The following is a 16,404-nucleotide window of genomic DNA, read 5'->3' as shown; positions in this document are numbered from 1 at the left end:
GTGCTCACTACGCCACTGGAGTCAAGCTATCCTGGCTGATGACGGCTGATAGCCAGAAACCGGTCCTAGGATGCTTGATTCCGGTCCAGGGAAGACATGGCTTGGCAGTTCGGGCTGGACTGTTCCCATGAGGCACAGGGTCAAGACTGATTTGCATATGGCCATGTCTAAACTGGGGTGGCGTAGTGGGCAAAAGAACGATGGATTTAACCCAGATCTCTTGACTGGGGGAGAATGTCTGCATTGTCAGCATTCCGTCCATCATTTGTTTGTTGTAACGCTTTTCGCCCTAAGTGGGATGGGTATTCCCAGACGTGGGACCGGTGCTTACTACGCCACTGGAGTCAAGCTATCCTGGCTGATGACGGCTGATAGCCAGAAACCGGTCCTAGGATGCTTGATTCCGGTCCAGGGAAGACATGGCTTGGCAGTTCGGGCTGGACTGTTCCCATGAGGCACAGGGTCAAGACTGATTTGCATATGGCCATGTCTAAACTGGGGTGGCGTAGTGGGCAAAAGAACGATGGATTTAACCCAGATCTCTTGACTGGGGGAGAATGTCTGCATTGTCAGCATTCCGTCCATCATTTGTTTGTTGTAACGCTTTTCGCCCTAAGTGGGATGGGTATTCCCAGACGTGGGACCCGTGCTCACTACGCCACTGGAGTCAAGCTATCCTGGCTGATGACGGCTGATAGCCAGAAACCGGTCCTAGGATGCTTGATTCCGGTCCAGGGAAGACATGGCTTGGCAGTTCGGGCTGGACTGTTCCCATGAGGCACAGGGTCAAGACTGATTTGCATGTCTAAACTGGGGTGGCGTAGTGGGCAAAAGAACGATGGATTTAACCCAGATCTCTTGACTGGGGGAGAATGCCTGCATTGTCAGCATTCCGTCCATCATTTGTTTGTTGTAACGCTTTTCGCCCTAAGTGGGATGGGTATTCCCAGACGTGGGACCCGTGCTCACTACGCCACTGGAGTCAAGCTATCCTGGCTGATGACGGCTGATAGCCAGAAACCGGTCCTAGGATGCTTGATTCCGGTCCAGGGAAGACATGGCTTGGCAGTTCGGGCTGGACTGTTCCCATGAGGCACAGGGTCAAGACTGATTTGCATATGGCCATGTCTAAACTGGAGTGGCGTAGTGGGCAAAAGAACGATGGATTTAACCCAGATCTCTTGACTGGGGGAGAATGTCTGCATTGTCAGAATTCCGTCCATCATTTGTTTGTTGTAACGCTTTTCGCCCTAAGTGGGATGGGTATTCCCAGACGTGGGACCCGTGCTCACTACGCCACTGGAGTCAAGCTATCCTGGCTGATGACGGCTGATAGCCAGAAACCGGTCCTAGGATGCTTGATTCCGGTCCAGGGAAGACATGGCTTGGCAGTTCGGGCTGGACTGTTCCCATGAGGCACAGGGTCAAGACTGATTTGCATATGGCCATGTCTAAACTGGGGTGGCGTAGTGGGCAAAAGAACGATGGATTTAACCCAGATCTCTTGACTGGGGGAGAATGTTTGCATTGTCAGCATTCCGTCCATCATTTGTTTGTTGTAACGCTTTTCGCCCTAAGTGGGATGGGTATTCCCAGACGTGGGACCCGTGCTCACTACGCCACTGGAGTCAAGCTATCCTTGCTGATGACGGCTGATAGACAGAAACCGGTCCTAGGATGCTTGATTCCGGTCCAGGGAAGACATGGCTTGGCAGTTTGGGCTGGACTGTTCCCATGAGGCACAGGGTCAAGACTGATTTGCATATGGCCATGTCTAAACTGGGGTGGCGTAGTGGGCAAAAGAACGATGGATTTAACCCAGATCTCTTGACTGGGGGAGAATGTCTGCATTGTCAGCATTCCGTCCATCATTTGTTTGTTGTAACGCTTTTCGCCCTAAGTGGGATGGGTATTCCCAGACGTGGGACCCGTGCTCACTACGCCCCTGGAGTCAAGCTATCCTGGCTGATGACGGCTGATAGCCAGAAACCGGTCCTAGGATGCTTGATTCCGGTCCAGGGAAGACATGGCTTGGCAGTTCGGGCTGGACTGTTCCCATGAGGCCCAGGGTCAAGACTGATTTGCATATGGCCATGTCTAAACTGGGGTGGCGTAGTGGGCAAAAGAACGATGGATTTAACCCAGATCTCTTGACTGGGGGAGAATGTCTGCATTGTCAGCATTCCGTCCATCATTTGTTTGTTGTAACGCTTTTCACCCTAAGTGGGATGGGTATTCCCAGACGTGGGACCCGTGCTCACTACACCACTGGAGTCAAGCTATCCTGGCTGATGACGGCTGATAGCCAGAAACCGGTCCTAGGATGCTTGATTCCGGTCCAGGGAAGACATGGCTTGGCAGTTCGGGCTGGACTGTTCCCATGAGGCACAGGGTCAAGACTGATTTGCATATGGCCATGTCTAAACTGGGGTGGCGTAGTGGGCAAAAGAACGATGGATTTAACCCAGATCTCTTGACTGGGGGAGAATGTCTGCATTGTCAGCATTCCGTCCATCATTTGTTTGTTGTAACGCATCCCACACGAGTGAGTCACCGTTTTTATCGGGAGACCCGGGGAAACGCTGGGTGGTAGGAAATTTGTGTCAGCCCGGTGATGCCTCAACTTTCCCACACAAAAATGTGTTAAAAAGGTGATGTTTTCAGCTAAATTTGTGGTTTGCAGGGCATTCTGGGTAAGGAAACGTTGGGGGATCCACTCAAGCCATACCTCCCTGGAATCCCCCGGGTGTCTAGTTTTCAGAAATGTGTGGGTTTAGTAGGTTCCCCTAGGTGGCCGCTGAGCACCGGGCCAAAAACCCAGGTGACCCCCCTTGCAAAACCAGGTCGTTTTGAGGTAGGAAATTTTCATGTCGCCTCAATACGTTTTGGGGCCTTGCCTGTCGCGGGTACTTGGGCCTCCCACACAACTGAGGCCCTGTTTTTATCGGGAGACCCGGGGAACGCTGGGTGGTAGGAAATTTGTGTCAGCCCGGTGATGCCTCAACTTTCCCACACAAAAATGTGTGAAAAAGGTGATTTTTTCAGCTAAATTTGAGGTTTGCAGGGCCTTCTGGGTAAGGAAACATTGGGGGATCCACGCAAGCCATACCTCCCTGGAATCCCCCGGGTGTCTAGTTTTCAGAAAGGTGTGGGTTTGGTAGGTTCCCCTAGGTGGCCGCTGAGCACCGGGCCAAAAACCCAGGTGACCCTCCTTGCAAGACCAGGTCGTTTTGAGGTAGGCAATTTTCATGTCGCCTCAATACGTTTTGGGCCCTTGCCTGTCGCGGGTACTTGGGCCTCCCACACGAGTGAGGCACGTTTTCGATCGGGAGACCCGGGGGAACGCTGGGTGGTAGGAAATTTGTGTCAGCCCGGTGATGCCTCAACTTTCCCACACAAAAATGTGTGAAAAAGGTGATGTTTTCAGCTACATTTGTGGTTTGCAGGGCATTCTGGGTAAGGAAACGTTGGGGGATCCACGCAAGCCATACCTCCCTGGAATCCCCCAGGTGTCTAGTTTTCAGAAATGTGTGGGTTTAGTAGGTTCCCCTAGGTGGCCGCTGAGCACCGGGCCAAAAACCCAGGTGAACCCCCCTTGCAAAACCAGGTCGTTTTGAGGTAGGCAATTTTCATGTTGCCTCAATACGTTTTGGGGCCTTGCCTGTCGTGGGTACTTGGGCCTCCCACACAAGTGAGGCACCGTTTTTATTGGGAGACCCGGGGGAACGCTGGGTGGTAGGAAATTTGTGTCAGCCCGGTGATTCCTCAACTTTCCCACAGAAAAATGTGATTTTTTCAGCTAAAATTGAGGTTTGCAGGGGATTCTGGGTAAGGAAACGTTGGGGGATCCACGCAAGCCATGCCTCCCTGGAAGCAGACGGGTGTCTAGTTTTCAAAAATGTATAGGTTTGCTAGGTTTCCCAAGGTGCCCGCAGAGCTAGGGTTCAAAAACTACAGCTAGACATTTTGCCAAAAAAGGGTCATTTTTCACTGCGAAATTGAGGTGTGACCACGTTGCGTTTTGCGCCGTTTCCTGTCACGGGCACTAGGCCGACCCACACAAGTGAGGTACCGTTTTTCTCGAAAGACTTTGGGGAATGCGGGGTGGGTGGAAATTTGTGGATCCACGCAGATTCCGGAACTTTCCACCACAGAAATGTGGGGAAAATGTGTTTTTTTTGTCAATTATTTTGGTTTGCAAGGAATTCTGGGTAACAGACCCTGGTGGGAGGCAGTCAAGTCACCACATCCTGGATTCCCCTGGGTGTCTAGTTTTCAAAAATGTATAGGTTTGCTAGGTTTCCCAAGGTGCCCGCAGAGCTAGGGTTCAAAAACTACAGCTAGATATTTTGCCAAAAAAGGGTCAATTTTCACTGCGAAATTGAGGTGTGACCACGTTGCGTTTTGCGCCGTTTCCTGTCGCGGGCACTAGGCCGACCCACACAAGGGAGGTACTGTTTTTCTTGTAAGACTTTGGGGAACGCGGGGTGGGTGGAAATTTGTGGATCCACGCAGATTCCGGAACTTTCCACCACAGAAATGTGGGGAAAATGTGTTTTTTTTGTCAATTTTTTAGGTTTGCAAGGGATTCTGGGTAACAGACCCTGGTGGGAGGCAGTCAAGTCACCCCATCCTGGATTCCTCTGGGTGTCTAGTTTTCAAAAATGTATAGGTTTGCTAGGTTTCCCAAGGTGCCCACAGAGCTAGGGTTAAAAAACTACAGCTAGACATTTTGCCAAAAAAGGGTCATTTTTCACTGCGAAATTGAGGTGTGACCACGTTGCGTTTTGCGCCGTTTCCTGTCGCGGGCACTAGGCCGACCCACACAAGTGAGGTACTGTTTTTCTCGTAAGACTTTGGGGAACGCGGGGTGGGTGGAAATTTGTGGATCCACGCAGATTCCGGAGCTTTCCACCACAGAAATGTGGGGAAAATTTGTTTTTTTTGTCAATTTTTTAGGTTTGCAAGGGATTCTGGGTAACAGACCCTGGTGGGAGGCAGTCAAGTCACCCCATCCTGGATTCCCCTGGGTGTCTAGTTTTCAAAAATGTATAGGTTTGCTAGGTTTCCCAGGGTGCCCGCAGAGCTAGGGTTCAAAAACTAGAGCTAGGCACTTTGCCAAAAAAGGGTACATTTTCACTGCGATATTGAGTTGGGACCACGTTGCGTTTTGCGCCATTTCCTGTCGCGGGCACTAGGCCGACCCACACAAGTGAGGTACCGTTTTTCTCGTAAGACTTTGGGGAACTCAAGGTGGGTGGAAATTTGTGGATCCACGCAGATTCCGGAACTTTCCAGCACAGAAATGTGGGGAAAATGTGTTTTTTTTGTCAATTTTTTAGGTTTGAAAGGGATTATGGGTAACAGACCCTGGTGGGAGGCAGTCAAGTCACCCCATCCTGGATTCCCCTGGGTGTCTAGTTTTCAAAAATGTATAGGTTTGCTAGGTTTCCCAAGGTGCCCGCAGAGCTAGGGTTCAAAAACTAGAGCTAGGCACTTTGCCAAAAAAGGGTAAATTTTCACTGCGATATTGAGTTGTGACCACGTTGTGTTTTGCGCCGTTTCCTGTCGCGGGCACTATGCCTACCCACACAAGTGAGGTACCATTTTTATCGGGAGACTTAGGGTAATTCAGTTTTGTAAAGGAACTGTTATTATCTATTGACTTTCGATGCATTTCTGCCTTCCATATGAAAGATATTGTGTAAAAAAGAAGTCATTCTAAAAAATGACTGATAATTCTCATGCTAGTATGAGTATTCCCAATTTCAGAAATGTGCAAATATCTACTGTTTCTAAACTCTATATTTTGTTCCCATTTCAGAAATACATAGGTGTCTTTCATACCGATTTTTCCATGTACACATTTTTACAGAATAATTACTATATACCCGGTACATAATAAAAAACCATTGCAAGTTGCTGCTCAGTTTTTGGCTCTGGGTTCGTCGGGTTCTTGGTGAACCTCCAAGTTTTATATATCCCCACAACCAGTAATGTCCAGCGGATGTAATGGTATATTGCTTTCAAAGAGCTGTCATAATTAGAAGAAGTTACAGGTGAAAACGTTGACATGAAAGGGTTTTTATTTCAACTAATTTTCAATTTATCCTATATTTAACTGTTAGTTTCTATAAAAAAACCTTGATGGATCTACACAAATGACCCCTTGCTGAATTCAGAATTTTGTCTTCTTCTCGAAAATGTATAGCTTTCTAGGATCCATTATTGCTTTTGTACCCATTTCTGCCATTAACTGGAAGGAGGTCAAAAGCACAAAAAATAGCAAAATTAGGCTATGTCCCAGAAAAATGCCAAAACTGTGTAAAAAATGTTAGGTTTCTGACAAGTCTGGTATCCCCGAAAAGCTGGGAAAATGGTGATTTCAACCCCATAAACCCTTTTTTGATAACAATTGCAGGGAAAAACCCAGATGCTTTCATTTGCAGCCCGTTTTTCCAATTTTTCCGAAAACCCCCAAAATTTTGCTGTATTTTGGCTCATTTCTGTGACCCCTCTAGGAGAATCCACAAACCCTGAGTACCTTTAGACTCCCCATGATGTTAGAAGAAAAGGACGCAAATTTGGCGTGGATACCTTATGTGGTCAAAAAGTTACAGGGGCCTCAGCACGCACTACCCCAAATAGGCAAAAAAGGGCGTGGCACAGGAGGGGAAAAGGCCTGGCAGCGAAGGGGTTAAGGAGACATAGGCATCAAATGTGGATCTGGGAGATGACACCAGCCTACCGGTAGACAACAATCCCACAAAGTGTCACTCACCCCCTTTCTAAGTATAGCGGTTGGTCTCACTCTCTTCTGATAACCTGTGACCGAGGACTGTATGCTGGCCAGCTGGATGTAGGAACTTTGAGAAAGGCCCAACACAGTCAAAGAGCATCAAAGAGGCTTAATCATAGGATCCAAGCAGTTGTTATTGAAAAAATAAACGATTAATACCCCTGAGACAACTTCAATAAACAATTCCATATTGCTTTTTTCTTACTACTCTGCAATCTGACCAGATCAGTCTTAGTGGTCTAATACAGGGAGGCCAACCATTCTATGTGTGTGGGGGGTATGACATCTACCTATTTCTTACAAGTTTCTCTCCTGGCCAGCAATATTGTGTAGAATAGGAACCCCCTAGCAGACCCTGTTCCTTCGCTAGTTATACCAAAGATGACCAAGGGGAGGGAGATATGGACAGGGAATCCCAAAATATCTGACATAGTTACCCCTACATTGCCCCAGTATTCAATTATCGCGGGTAGTCTTTTAACATATGAATATGAGGCATTTGCCAGACCACACTTCTTTCAACTAACCGGGGGACCCTTCACTATCTTGGACAGTCTTGCTGGAGATAAATAAGCCCTGTGAGTGGTAAAATAATGGTTCCTTCTAAGCAAGGCTGGTTTTATAGTAGCATATAAGATATTGAAGGAAGTTTGCCACAAGTCCTCCAACTGTTCATTTGGCATGAAGGTACCCCATAGTTCTTCAGCAAGTTTAAAATCTCCATCAATGGCTTCTCCTATAAACCAATAAAAAAAGGAAACCTCCTTCCTCCCCACCGGCCTAGATACTAGTTGCTCCTCCAAGACGCTTCCTATTCCTATTGGGTTTTTAAGGTTCTGGGACCAACTCTGTAACTGTAGATATTTATACCTGGACATACCTCCCTCTAGTCTATTGTCGGAATGATAACTATGGTTTTAGGGAGGCATCAGAAGCCAAGTCCTCCACACCTTCTATCCCGCTGTCTTAAGTGGCATGGCTAATTTATTTTTTAGACAATCTGGAATACATCAATGTTGTTATTAGTCTTTGGGTCTTAAGTCATAAGAACACACAACAGGATTTCTGTACATCAACGTTGTTATTAGTCTTTGGGTGTGTGAATCACCTTGATCTGAAGGGTGTGATCCTCAGAGTAATTACAGTTAATTACCCAACAAGTACTACCATATTGCCTCTTCGAAACTCCTACTGCCATAATACCTTTTTTTGGATGTGCAAATTATTGTGATCTGCAAGGTAATTAAAGTGACTCACACGAAGGAGGTGCTGCTAAACAACCAGTAATGCAGCATCTGTGTATTACCTTGTTCTGCAGATCTGTTGCCAAACAACTGCGATTCAGTGTCAGTGTTGCAGTGTTCCCCCATCCTGAAAACGCTAGGTATCACAAGTGTGTCACTAGCTTGAACGCCATCCATGTCACTGCATGAGCACGTCACATGCAGGCCCTCCAGCAATGAGGGAAAAGAGAGTTTCACATTTGCACTGACGCTGGGTATGAGGAAGTGCGAGCTTATGGTTCTAACACCCAAAATCTTGTTCCAATTCCCAATCTATGGTGCAATGCACTGCAGACAGGTGTGGTAGGGACCTACGAACTCCCACTCTGACCTGCTTACGTCGTGAAGGGGCCTGCCACAGTAGCACCAGAAATGAAGAAATTCGTATCAGAACTGGCTGAACTTCAGCACATAGGTCCTGGACACCGCAGGCCAACTCGTAGCCAATATAAGGATACCACGATACGGTACTGCAGGTAAATAAGCTGTTTATTTAAGTATCCAGAAGTATGACCGGCAGCTTCAGGCAGGAACCTTCAACTGTCGCCACAATCAAGTAATGAATTCTACACATGTTTTACCCCCAGATCCCTTATGTCCTCGTCCCATTCATTACAGAGTGGACATAACCATCTCCTGACAGAAAAAGCACAAGAGGAATACTGGGACCCTAATACTGCCCCTCCCACCGGGAGTACATAAGCAGTACTTACCCAGCATCCCGCCTGTTCTTTTTTCTGTCTGTCGACAGATTGGAATTGACTGTGCTGAAGCTGCTCTTGCTGGGCTGGAGTGGCGGTGCTTCTCTTCTCCCCCCGCCCGGCTGCCTGGCTGTGTGGACGCAGGGTTCCCTGGGCTGTCTCCTGGCCTGCCGGGCTTGCTGGGAGTCAGCCACTGTTGGAGCCGGTATCCTGCTTGTTCTGCGTGTCCTCCCGGCCCCTTGCGGTTGGGGCTGGAGTTCCCGGTTTCTTCCGGGTCACGGGCTCGTATTCCCGAGCCTAGCCGGGTGAGACGTTCCTCATTGGATGGGCTCCTGCCGGTCTCCTGGATGTGCTGGCGTTGGGAGTGGGGGCCTTGTTCCTGGGGTTGGCTCCCCACTCCGTGTGAGAGCTGCTTGTCGGCTGTCCTTTCACTGTTACTTCCCTGTGCGGTGCTTCGGCGCTGCTTGCTGTGGGGCTTTTGTCTGCTAGGGCCGGCTGGGGCGTGTTCAGCTGGCGGCTCTTGTGCTCTGCAGGGCGGATGCGGGGATGTAGCTCTGTGGTACAGGGCATGCTTCGCATGTTTGGGGTCCCGGCTTCAGTCCTCGGCATCTCCAGGGGTCTCTGTATTGCATGGGTTCGGCTCCTTTCGAGCTCTGCTCCGCATTTCCACGTTCCTGGGTTGGTTCCTGGAGTGCCCTTCCTTTGGGAGCATCGACGCTGTTTTGCTCGGCTTCCGATCCTATGTTTGCACGCTTTGTTGTGTGTTGTGTTCACGTGGGGTCTACAGTGCTGCATGCGCTGGCGTGGCTTGCAATCTGCGCGGCTGGGTGTTTCTTTCGCTGCTGTGCTTCTCACTTGTGTTCTGGAGCGGTAGCGGTGTTCGTGGACTCTGAAGATCGGCTCACGGCACCGTGTCGCTAGCTCTATGCTCCTGCCCATGTCTCCCGCCCTCTTCCACTTTGGGGCTGGTCGTCTGGAGCGGTCACTGTGGGGTGACGGAGCGGCATGCCCAGTTCTGGGGCGGCTCTGCGTCCCTCTGCTCTGTGGGGCTTCCTTCTGTCTTCTTTTTGTGCTCCGGTAGCCAGGTCTGTGCACTAGTGGTGGGGCCTTGTTGTCTGGTGGCCCCCTCTTCCTCTTGGCGGCTTCCTTCCCCCAGCCTGTGGTGGCCGTTGCTGCCTCTTTCCGCTTGGTTGTGCTGCGGGTGGCTGGGGCATCTGTCTTTGATGCTGGGGTGCCTGGTTCGTGTCTCGGGTGCCTTGGTGTGGTAGATCGCTGTTGGTGTTCTCCCCGTGCGTGCCCTCTGGACTTGTGTTCCTTGGGGTTCCTATGTACGTTGGGCAGGCCTCTGATTGTGCTAGCCGTCAGGCTCTGTTCCCTCCTACTGTGCTCTCGGGCCTGTTGGTGCTTCCTTTGGGGTGCTCCGGGGGCTGTGCGCTGTGCTGGGGTCCTTGTGTTGTGGGCTCTGCTGCTCCCTTTGGCAGCTGTGGCTTGTGGGGGTGCCGGTTTTTTCCCAGGGCCTCCTGCCTGCTTGCTTGTGTTCTGCACCCTGCTGCTTGCTCTGCGGGTCGGGGTCCCCTCTCACGTCCTCAGTTTTGGCCTGTTGGGGTGCGCTTCTGGTCCTCCATGCTCCGGGCTCCTCCGGGGCTCCCTGCCCCCGGCTGGTGGTGGGTCGGTGTTCCTACTCCTTTGGCAGCTGCGGGGGGAGTCCTGTTGGCTCCCCTTTGTTCCTGTTGGCCTGCCGGGGTCTACCCCGCTTTTCTTGCTGCCCCGCTTTCCTTGCTGCCCCTGTGCGTCCCTGTTTCTCGGGGTGTCGCGGGTGTTGGTGTTGTGGCCTGGCCTTGGGTGTGCTGGGTCCATCTGTCTGCCCTCGGGGGGCCTTGCCTCCGCTGCGGGCGACCTGTTTGGTTGTGGCTTCTGCTCTTCTTGGGTGTGCTGGGTGTTCTCCTCTGCTTCCTGGCTTCTGCTGGGTTGGTGCTCGGGGTCTCCTGGTGCCTGGCTTTAGGTCCTCGCGTCTCTTGGGCTGTGCCTGGTTCTCATTGTGGCTTCCTGGTGTCGTGCCTGGTGCTCTCGGGGGCACTCTGCCCCCTCTGCCTGCGGGTCCGGTTTGCATTTTTGTTTTTCCGGCTTCCGTTCCGTTCTGTGCGTTGGCCTCTCTGTATTCCAGGGTTGCTCGTGCTGCCTCGTGTTTGGCTGTTCTGTTCTCCTTTGCTCCGGCCCGGGGCATCGGGTGTTTGTCCCGGGGCCTTCTGTGTGCTTGGGTTGCTTCTGGGGTCTGGCTGGTTGGTGCTGTCTCCGGCTGCTTGCCTCTTCCTTACTGGGGGCTTATGTATTTGGTAGCTCCTGCCCTGGCGCTCCCTGTGCTTGCCCTTGGCTTGCTTCGGTGCTCCTGGCCGCCCCTCCTGGTTCTGCCGACTTTCCTGCTCTAGTCTGGTCTCTGGGGTTCCGCTTGGTCGGGCTTGGTTTGTTCATGGTTGGGGCCGCCTGGAGGTGCCTGGTGTGGGCTTCTCGGGCTGATGTGGTTGGGCTTCTGCTCTTCATTTCCTTTGCATGCCCCCGTGGTTTGTTTCCGGTGGCGGTTCGCCTTTGGTCCCTGGGGTTCGTGCTGCTGCTGTTTGGGCCTGGCTGTCTTTCGCTGCTGCTGTGTCCTTGGCGTGGCTCCTGTTTCCCCTCTCCTGTTCTGCTGTTCTCCGGGTTGGGGGTCCATCTGGGCTCTGGGTGCGTTTGCTCCCTGGGGGTCCTGTTCTCATCTGGTTCCCGTCGTGGATGCCTGGCTGGGTGTCTGCTGGGGCTTTCCCGCTCCTGCGGGTTTTGAGCGCTTGTTGGTCGCCTTTTCGGCTCTGCTTCCCTGCCTGTGCTCTCTTTGTGTGTCCTGGCGGAGCTTAGTGTGGGTTTGTGGCCGTGTCCTGGTGGGTCCTTCTGGGCCTGCTCCTGCCGGCGGTTTTCTTCCCGGGCTTGGTTCGCCTGTGGTTGGGTTTCCCTTTTTTCTGCCTGGTCCTGGGGTTTCCGCTGGGTGCTGTTGGGCTTCGGTTTTCTCCTTTTCCCCGGTGGTCCTTCTTCGTTGGGTTGCGGTTCCCCTGTTCAGGCCTGTATGGGGTCCTGGTGTTCGGTGCTTCTGGGTTGGCGTTTCCTGGGTTGCCTCCTATTGCTCCGGGTCTGCCGGCTTCCTACTGGTTCGGGGTGGCCTCAGGCTGTGCCTCCTTAGTTTGCTGGCTGTGCTGTCCCTTTTCGGCCGGCTTTGGGGTGTGTTTTGCTGGGCGTTCCTGGTTCTTCCTGGTTCTGGTGTCCTGGCTTGCTCCTGCTTGCTTCCCCGGGATCTGTTCCTGGTGTGTGTCTGTTTGGGTGGCCCCCCTTCTCTGGTTGGGGTGCGGTTCTGTGGTGTTCCTCTTGCCTCTGTGGGGTCCGCCCTCCTGGCTGCGGGTTGTCTGGGGTTTTGCTGCTGCTTGGCCCTCTGCCTTCTCTGCTTTCTCTGCTTCCTCTGTTTCTTTACCGGCCTTCTGTGTGCTCCGACTGTGGGGTGCTGGGGGTCTCTGTTCCTCCCTGCCTTTTTGCTTTGGCCTGGGCGCGGCGTGGGCTCCGTCCGAGAGTTGGTTGGGCCTGAGGGTCCTTCTGTGTCAGCTCGTTGCTTGGCTCTGGTCTTGGCTCATTGGTTCAGTGGGTTTGTGCCTGGCTGTTTCCTGGTTTGGGGGCTGCCGGGGGTTCCCGGTTGCCATAGACTCCCGTCCTGCCTTGTTTCCCCCCCCCCTTCTGGGGTTGGGGGTTTTTGGGGGTTGTGGCCGGTGGCCCTGTCCCCGCCCTTGCTAGTCTTGTTCGTTCAGGTCTTTGCTGGCCTCCCCTTTGTTGGTCGGCTTTTGGCTGCTTCTTTCTGGGGGTGTCTCTGGCCTGTGGTCTTTGGGTTGTCCTCCTCTGCCCTTTCTGTTCTGGGACTGGTGGCCTTCCTGGTTTGGTTTGCGGCCTCCTTACCTGTGGGGTTTTTGGCTTCCTGGGGTTTTGGGTCTCTGTCTCCTTCCCTGTCCTTGTCGGTTTGGTTGGGGTGTCGTTCCTGCTCGACTCCTGGACTCTTGCTGCGGCTCCTCCCTCTGGGCTTGGTGCTTGGTGGTTGTCGTTTGTTGGCCCTGGGGGTGCTGGTTTTTCTTCCTGGTTCCTGGGCCTCCTCAGTGGGGTTTGGTTGGCTTTCTCCTCTGGGCTCTCTGGGGCTGGGTCGTTCGGTTTGGTGAGGTGGGCCGGTTTCTGGCCTGTGCTTTCCTCCTTCCTTGTTTGTCTGGGTGCTTGTGCCTGCGCTCTGTTGGCCGGTCTTGGCTTCTTTCTTTGGCCTTCTTCGGGCCGGTCCCGGTTTGCTCTGTTCTATGTGGCTGCCCGGTCCTGTGTGCCGTCCTTGTGGTTCTGGACTGGGCGGCTTTGTCCGGTGGGTTCCTTGGCAGTGTCCTTTGGGTCTTGGTCCTGGTTGCCCTGTCTCCGGTTTCTCTGATTGGCGGCCACCTTGTTGGGACCCTGGCCTTCTGGTTTTTTTTGGTTGTTACCGGTCCTTGTTTAGTCCCTGCTGTCCTGTTCTGGGTTGTGGGCCGGTTGCCTCCTGCGGTCCCCCTTTCCCTCCTTCTCGGTGCTCCCTTGGGTTACTGCTTTTGTTGTGATTTCCTGGGTGATCTTGTGGGTTTGGAAGGCCGGTTTTCTGCTTTGGTATTCTCCACTTTGTAATGAATGGGACGAGGACATAAGGGACCTGGGGGTAATGCTCTATTACTTACCGGTAATCTTCATTACTCCGGGTCCGGTTGTCCTCGTCCCATTCATACATCCCTCCCTCCAGGCCGGGCAGCTGGCCTTCCTGTTTGGGCTTGGTTGGGCAAGCGGGATGCTGGGTAAGTACTGCTTATGTACTCCCGGTGGGAGGGGCAGTATTAGGGTCCCAGCATTCCTCTTGTTTTTTTCTGTCGGGAGATGGCTATCTCCACTTTGTAATTAATGGGACGAGGACAACGGGACCCGGAGTAATGAAGATTACCGGTAAGTAATAGAGCATTAACAGTCCAATTCTAATAGAAACCAACAGTTAAGTCATGAGATTCACATCTTCATGTAAGCATTATTGTTTAATACACTAGGCAGTATTGAGCATTGTGAATATATGGCTGCTAAAAACTAAGTAAATACGATGAGAAAATGTACCTTAGCTAAAGAAGAAATACATTTTAAAGTCAGCATATTCTAGAGAGATTACGTTTTTAAGCAAGCTCAGTGTCAAGCACTTATCAAATAATATTGCATAGTTCGGCATTTCCTAAAAGCATTTATTTATCAAAAAAGAAATGTAACTGAAAGATAGAAAGATGAATGAGGTCTAGTCTGACCTAGTAGTGTAATTACAATAAATATGAGTGCTTACTACAAACAAAATAATGCTACACGGTTATTTGCATGTTTATGGAAAGACACATTTTACACTTTTCTTTCTTTAAAGCATTTTTGTATTAACTTCTGATCTGCTCTATCAATTTCACATGTGAGTTCACTTCAGAGTGCACATTTATTATCAGTTGAGTCTTCTCTCTTTCTTTTCAGACCTCTAAATGTGAGGTACTTCATGTAATCACCATTCATGATTCCCCTCAAACTTAAATCCTTTTCATATAGCTTTATTCACATCCTTTCCTGTCTTCTGCATACAATACAGCTACAGCTCACAAATACAGCATAATCAAATACTAGACAAAGCCCTAGAATTATTATTGGCATAAGACTAGCATTCAAAATACCATTTTCTGCCATTGAAAACCAGTTTCCAATCATTTGAACTCCTTTCCCAAAATCTTCCAAAAAACGTGGTTTTTCCAATTGTTGTAATTCAGGTTTTAAACCTTAGTTGTTCTTTGCTTAGCCTTCTATTGTCTTACCTATGTCCGGTATGTATTTGCAGCAGTGAGTTAATTTAAGCATTTTGCAGACTCCACCTTTCTCTGCGAGTAAAATGTCTAGTGCAAGTATATCTTGAAGTACCATGGACTGTATAACAATTGCCATCTTGTCAACATGCAAAAAGAAGTATCGATGGACAGAATGCAGAACAATGTCATACATTCACCCCAGTACAGAGATCTGACCCTAAATCCATAGTTTTTTTGCTCACCATGCCATTCCAGTTTGGACCCAGCCATATTCAAATCAGTCTTGAGCCTGTACCCAAAGGGAACAGTCCAGCCCAAACTGCGAGACCAGGTCCTCGCTGACCTGGAAACAAGCATCCTAGGACTAGTTTGTGAGGGGGTGAGTGTTTGATTTGCTCAAACGCTCTGTCCATCATCCCCTTTGGTTGCATTAGAAGGCAGGGATAATTTATCAAGCCTTGACGAAGGCCCCACACACGACTGGGCTCTTAGAGTGGGCCAAAACATTTTTTTCATAAGCACAGGAGGTTTATTTGAACAATTATTTTCAATATTAAACCCTCAGTATAAGTTTCTATCTATACCCCAAGTACCCAACAGATAAAGGAAACATTCGATTATACATGTAGTTATTTATAATAGCAAAGGTTTTACCGGGATCCTTGCTTATACAGTTATATTTAATTTAAGAACTCCCATTTCTACCTTTGGTTGAGTCCGTCCTGGTGGTATCATCCTACCAATGGATGTGGATAGGCGCTGATGATGAAGCATGCCTCAGTAAGTGAATGAGGCATCTATTTCAATATCTTTGGATATTTGGGAGGCTGTCTTTGAAAACCGCTCTGATAAATTGTCTATGAGCAGACTCCCCAACAACACTTTGAACATTCCAGTTGCACTTTTTGTATGACTTTCTAATCTTACTTTAGGGTAAACCATCCTCTTTGTAAATTTATTATTTTCCTTTTTCCAAGCATTTTCTAAAACATCACTATTCTTATCACTAGTTTGTATTATTTTTGTGTACCTTTCCTCTAAAGCCATTATGTATATTTTCTCCATTGGGTTGCATTAAACATGTTACATTATTCTTTTAAGCTTGAACACTATCTATAGATCTGTGTGGAAGGAAATGATACCAGCCTGCATCCATTCCTTCTGCTTCCTTGTGTAAACTAATGCTTGATTCCGGTCCAGGGAAGACATGGCTTGGCAGTTCGGGCTGGACTGTTCCCATGAGGCACAGGGTCAAGACTGATTTGCATGTGGCCATGTCTAAACTGGGGTGGCGTAGTGGGCAAAAGAACGATGGATTTAACCCAGATCTCTTGACTGGGGGAGAATGTCTGCATTGTCAGCATTCCGTCCATCATTTATTTGTTGTAACGCTTTTCGCCCTAAGTGGGATGGGTATTCCCAGACGTGGGACCCGTGCTCACTACGCCACTGGAGTCAAGCTATCCTGGCTGATGACGGCTGATAGCCAGAAACCGGTCCTAGGATGCTTGATTCCGGTCCAGGGAAGACATGGCTTGGCAGTTCGGGCTGGACTGTTCCCATGAGGCACAGGGTCAAGACTGATTTGCATATGGCCATGTCTAAACTGGGGTGGCATAGTGGGCAAAAGAACGATGGATTTAACCCAGATCTCTTGACTGGGGGAGAATGTCTGCATTGTCAGCATTCCGTCCATCATTTGTTTGTTGTAACGCTTTTCGCCCTAAGTGGGATGGGTATTC

The sequence above is a fragment of the Triturus cristatus genome, chromosome 4_1 (genome assembly GCF_964204655.1).
Source record: "Triturus cristatus chromosome 4_1, aTriCri1.1, whole genome shotgun sequence".
In the NCBI taxonomy this organism is placed as follows: domain Eukaryota; kingdom Metazoa; phylum Chordata; class Amphibia; order Caudata; family Salamandridae; genus Triturus; species Triturus cristatus.
This window is presented reverse-complemented; position numbering follows the sequence as displayed.